The sequence below is a fragment of the Temnothorax americanus genome, unplaced genomic scaffold (assembly GCF_048541705.1).
Source record: "Temnothorax americanus isolate GAGA-0224 unplaced genomic scaffold, ASM4854170v1 Scaffold75, whole genome shotgun sequence".
NCBI classification, from domain to species: domain Eukaryota; kingdom Metazoa; phylum Arthropoda; class Insecta; order Hymenoptera; family Formicidae; genus Temnothorax; species Temnothorax americanus.
The window spans coordinates 647189-653644 of NW_027509798.1; the positions used below are offsets into that span (position 1 = coordinate 647189).

Here is a 6456-nt window from a genome sequence, read left to right on the forward strand (position 1 = left end):
ATAGTGTTACGGCGGCGAGCTTACTCGACGAGTGTAACAATATGTATAGGTTTGCTGGAAATAAAGTGTGCCTGAGAGACGTCGCACAAAGATTTGGAGTGTGTCCTACTACAACTTACCGACAAAATGACAGAGTCATGAATTTCTTATGCGATATAGCTGAGAACATAATTAAATTTTCGGACAAAAAAAATGCTGCAAATGAATTCTTTGAAGTATGTACATCTGATTATTGCGTTTAATATATATTATTGTTTATACATTATGTAAGAGAATTTACATAGTAAGTTATTCATTAATGTATGTATAACATCTAAGATTGCAGGTTTTTTTAAAGTGCTTGGCTGCATCGATGGCACATTTATTAAAATGCGAACACCAGCACATAAAATCAAATCAACGTACGTGAACAGGCATGACATCCCTTCAATCACGTTACAGGATATATGCAATGCCCGTAAAAGATTTGTCCATGCATTTACAAGAATCTACTCAAAGATTCACGACGCACGTGTCCTGAAATTATCAGATGTACATGAGACGTTGCCAGGACTATGCGAAGGCAATAAATATCATATACTAGGAGATGGAACCTATCCTATATGAGAATGGCTAATCGTTCCATATAAAGATTATGGAAATCTTTCCAAAAGGCAGAAGTTGTTCAATAAAAAATTTTGTGCTACACGGGTATTAATTGAAAATGCATTCGGTCTGCTAAAAGGCCGTTTTTGACAGCTCATTGAAGTAGATATGCATAATGTTGATAAAATTTCAAAATTTATCATTTTTTGTTGCGTGTTGCATAATTTATGTATTGACAATACCGACGATTTTAATTTTCCAATCAAATTAGAACATAATGTGGATGAGCCTTATAACGAAGAAAGACGGGAGCAGGAAACTCTTCTACGTAGATTGGAAGAAATCAAGCGAAACCAACTTCTGGAGAGATTATTTCCTTGAAATAATCAAACATATGTATAGTAGTATTTCATAATAAAATATTATATTTTTTCTCTTGTATATTATTCTCTTATTATATTTAAACACAATATATTTTCATAAACGCCTCACGTTTTTACAATTTTAACAAATCAGACTTTTTTTATCACACACAATGAATACATATATAATAAAAATAATAAAGCTTTATAAAATAAAAAGTATAAAAAAATAAAGAACACATTTTTTGCAGTATTGCATTACGATAGAAAAAAACTGACCAGAACTTCTTACAAATGTAGGTAAAGTATAAAACTATTTAGCGCAGACTAAATTGCAACAAGCTTTCACACCAACTTCCTTATCCCAACCAACAATGTTTTGTAAAAGTTTAATGTTTTTTAAATGAATATTTATTTGAATATTTGTTTAATATTGTCTGTTGGTTGGGATTGCGCTTCCATTTTGTTTTTAGGACTGTTCATTTTTGCTACACCTTTGACTTAGTGCAATAAACTAGAATAAAAAAAATATTTGTTTTATTCTAACTTATTGCATTAGTTCAAAAGTGCAGCGAAAACAAACAAGCCTTTTATTTAATACTGTTCGCGAAATTGCTGTATTTTCCGGTGATGGAAGCGGGATGAGAAGAACGCGCGTGGAAAGTGTTAACAAAGTATTTCGGTAATAATCAAAAATTTGTAAGGGACTCTCCAAGATTTAAATAGAAAGGGAAAAAACGGCTATGGGAATCAGACGTGGTTATCCGTGCGTAAGGAATCTTAAGTGATTCTAGTAAACATTATATTTAATAAAGCTCATACGTTTCGGCTCGGGATTGAGCCATCTTCAGTGAAGTATAACAAAAACCATTTACTCTTATTCTCCAAAGCCGGTACAGCGAGTCTCAGAATTAACAGATCCGATACTGGTAATTGTATAGATGGGGGGGACCACCTTGGATAACCTTGATATTTTAGTATGTTGTCAAGGTCACTCTCCTGAGTGACCTTCAGAAGGTTTTAGCCCGCGCTCGTTACTCGTTAAAAAGTTATTAACAAAAAATGTTTCGAAAATATAGCAGCTATTTTGAATATTGGAAGGCATAAATGACTAATATATACGTGTGTGTGCCCTGTTTTATAGAAAATCACAACTTCTATAAAACAGAACATACACACATGTGTGTGTGCCCTGCTTTAACGAAAATCACAACTTCTATAAAGCAGAACATACACACATGTGTGTGTGCCCTGCTTTAAAAAAAATCATAACTTCTATAAAGCAGGGCAACACACGTGTGTGTGTGTGTGTTGGTTTCGGGGCTACCGCACCTCCCCCTTCGCGTGAAAAGTGTATGCGTGAACTATTTCGGAACTACCGCACCTCCCCCGAAAGCAGGGGGGGTGCGTAAACCTCGGTTCGCGTGAAAAGTGTATGCGTGAACTATTTCGGGGCTACCGCACCTCCCCCGAAAGCAGGGGGGTGTGCGTAAACCTCGGTTTGCGTGAAAAGTGTATGCGTGAACTATTTCGACATATATATTAGTCATTTATGCCTTCCAATACTCAAAATAGCTGCTATATTTTTGAAACATTTTTTGTTAATAATTTTTTAACGAATAACGAGCGCGGGTTAAAATCTTCTGAAGGTCACTCAGGAGGGTGACCTTGACAACATACTAAAATATCAAGGTCATCCAAGGTGGTCCCCCCCATCTATACAATTACCACAGATGTTATAGAGACTCACCCGAAAGCCAAAGAGAAGGAGAGTATTACAAGCCATAGCGAGGAAATAGAAATTAATTGCAATAGAACGAGTTCAATATCAGAAGCGAAGTCAACGTACTTATCAGGACGACGGCTTAGAAATTTCTAACGTATAAAAATTATGAAGAGTCATGATACACATTTACCAACCGTGGCAAAATAAACAGTGAGAAAAATGAAGGATAGACAGTATAAACATAAGGACATGTGAAGTCACTAAAAAGAAAGGCGCATTACCAATGAGCATGATTTACAATTTTTCAAGAATAGAAACATAAGCATGATGAAGGAAATCAGTGTCAGTTTGCAAATTGATACTGTTTTTTTGTAGTCTGATATGAGTCATTTCCGACACCGATCTTTTTAAAGCAAATCTCTCTTTGTCAAGAATCTCGATGTTCTCCCAATCAAATTCATGGTCAAAATTAATTCTGTGCTCCGTAATAACTGATAATGTTGTAGTATTCCAACGAATGTGATTTCTGTGTTCCGAGATCCGAGTTTTTAATTGTCTCTTAGTTTGTCGTTTGTCCCACATATGAGGCGTCACAATTCTTGCACGAGATTCTGTATACAACATTCTTATTAGATTGGATAGGGAGAACGTCCTTTTGAACCCGAATAAATTTATTCAATTTGTTCAAACTAAAAAAAGAAAGATTAATGTTGAGATCTTTAATGACATTTTTAAATCTTCCTGCCAACTGAGGAACGTAAGGGATCGTAAACCATATGGGTCGTGCATCACTCTCAGTACTAGAAGACGATTCCCCACTGCACATACCTCTATTCATGAGATATTTTATCCTAATATTTATTGTATCAAAAATGAAAGACCACGGATGCTTATTGTCCAAGAGTGTGTTAATAATAAACGTTAGATTTTTTTAATGAAATTTAGGATGTGACAACAAAAATGCTCTATCTACCATGCTCATAATTACGCCTTTTTTTTGGGAACGTCGAGATTCTTGACAGAGAGAGATTTGCTTTAAAAAAATCGGTGTCGGAAATGACTCATAACAGACTACAAAAAAACAGTATCAATTTGCAAACTGACACTGATTTCCTTCATCATGCTTATGCTTCTATTCTTGAAAAATTGTAAATCATGCTCATTGGTAATGCGCCTTTCTTTTTAGTGACTTTACATGTCCCTATGTTTATACTGTCTATCCTTCATTTTTTTCATTGTTTATTTTGCCACGGTTGGTAAATGTGTATCATGACTCTTCATAATTTTTATACGTTAGAAATTTCTAAGCCGTCGTCTTGATAAGTACGTTGACTTCGTTTCTGATATTGAACTCGTTCTATTGCGATTAATTTCTATTTTCTCGCTATTGCTTGTAATACTCTCCTTCTCTTTCGGGTGAGTCTCTATAACATCTGTTACTTTATTTACGGCGATCTTGGACTTACCATTGTTATGTCGTTACAGACAGGAATTCGTTTGCCAAAGTATCGGATCTGTTAATTCTGAGACTCGCTGTACCGGCTTTGGAGAATAAGAGGAAATGGTTTTTGTTATACTTCACTGAAGATGGCTCAATCCCGAGCCGAAACGTATGAGCTTTATTAAATATAATGTTTACTAGAATCACTTAAGGCTCCTTACACACGGATAACCGCGTCTGACTCCCACAGCCGTTTTTTTCCCTTTCTATTTATTTCGGTAATGTTATGTGTAACTTAGACCACAATCTGAGCCGTCTTTAATCCGTCAAAAAATATACATCTGACCTGAGATTCGATGAGCGGCGTATAAATGAGAAGTCTTTTAATGTCTGTGAGTGGGCAAGACAATTATACTAATTGCCCTCCTCGTGGTGAGTTTCCCGTGAGCCGGTGTGCCACGTGGCGGTCGGCGCTCGCACACGTGTGATCCTGAGTCGTCGTGTTGATGTACCGGATTTGAGCTAGATGAGCGGTCGCTTTACACTGTAAAAGAGTTTCTGGGTAGTTTCGATCACATCGATGGGCACTTCATTCGAAAATAACCCTCAAGCAAATCAGAGCACTCGTCGCACGTCAGGTCAACGCGCGGCCATTTGTACGACTTACTGTGTCGCGAGGAATACGTTGGCGATGAGCGCGCCCGTGCTTGCGCAAACTGCTGCGTCGCTCCGGCCTGTCGTATCCGATCGATGCTGCCATCTGATCGGATGGCGCAACGTGAACGGAATCTCGAACAAATACAAATACTTAAAAAATAATCTTTCGAAAAGAAATATGCCTTTTAATGCGGCTATTAATAATAAAATCTGAAAACTAAAAATTCACAACTTTTTCTATAATTTAACACGTTTCGTGTTATAAAATAATAACTAATAAATGAAAAAAGTTGTTTACAATCAACTACTATATTAAATACTTTTCCAGGTTTCCGAGTTTTCGCCGAGTGTAGAATTGCTTGATTGCCGTTTTGCAAACATTGCGCATTGTTTGCTTTATCAGGATCGGCTCTCTAATACTAAAAAACTATATAGTTTTTGTTATACTATTATCAGAGAGTTTGCGAAACGTCGACGATTAAGCTTTATGCACGATGATAACTTGGAAACTTGGAAAAGTAAATAAGAAAACCACAGAAGATTTTAACTTTTAAATGTTATTCTATATACTAATCGCTTTCTTTCTTGCTGAACAATTCCCTCAAAAGTTGTAGTTTCTCCTGGTGTCTCCTTTCCTTTGCCTCCTCCTTTTCTTTAAATAATTCTAACTTTTTTCTTCATTGCTCAATTTATGTTTTCTTTTTGGAGAAGAATCTTTGGAATTTTCATCGACGTCAATAATATTTGAGTCTTTGTCTGAGATGATTGCGAGTAGATGCTTTTTTGGGTATTTCACAGACTTTGCACTTCGAAGTACTTCTGGCTCGATGTTATCATCAGCTTGACTAATTTCTCTTAACTCTTCTTCAAATGGCACTTTTTCTCGTGAACTGCCTGATTTACGGTTATTTTCCACCGCTTTTTTTTGTTTCAGAACTGTTTTATAACGATTTTCGACTTGTAGTAATGTTTTCGAGATATTCAAATTTTCATGCAATTCTTTTGAAATCTCTGCCCACATAGTCTTCTTCGATTTAAATTTTTTTATTGAGCCTATTTGAGAAAGGTATATTTTACATTTATCTAGAATAAATACAGTTGCCGAATCAGTCCATGAATCTGAAAATAGTTGCACATATTATTTGAGAAATACAAAACACCCACATAGCACAAAACTTAACAGAAATGTTTCAGAAATGTTTCAAAGTTTCCAAAAAGTTTCTAAGTAACACTAAAACGTCGCTGGTATATTTAAAAAACATGACATAGAAACACAATATTTGAAACGTTTAGGCGATGTTTGTGAAAGGTTTTTACGTAGAAGTCTCAGCTGAAATATAATATATATATAAATTACATATATATTACGTATATTATAATTATATATATATATATATATATATATATATATTTATACATATATATATATATATATATATATATATATTTGCACACCTAGACCATGTTTACAATGCAAGTTATAATTCAGCTATGATATAATATGCAATCAAAAATTTTCTTCTGCTTATGATTATGATGCTTAAGTATGAGTCCTTTTTGATGCGTAAACTATAATTTCTCTCTCTTTCTCTCTCTATATATATATATATATATATATATATATACATATATACATACACACACACACACACATATATATATATATATATATATATACATATATA

At 34.8% G+C, this 6456-nt stretch overlaps 1 pseudogene; it reads right to left on the reverse strand.

Annotated features, from left to right (window-relative positions):
* Positions 1 to 4306: 4306 nt before the first annotated feature.
* LOC143906723 (uncharacterized) lies at positions 4307 to 5894 on the reverse strand (annotated as a pseudogene).
* Between the last annotated feature and the right edge of the window lie 562 nt (positions 5895 to 6456).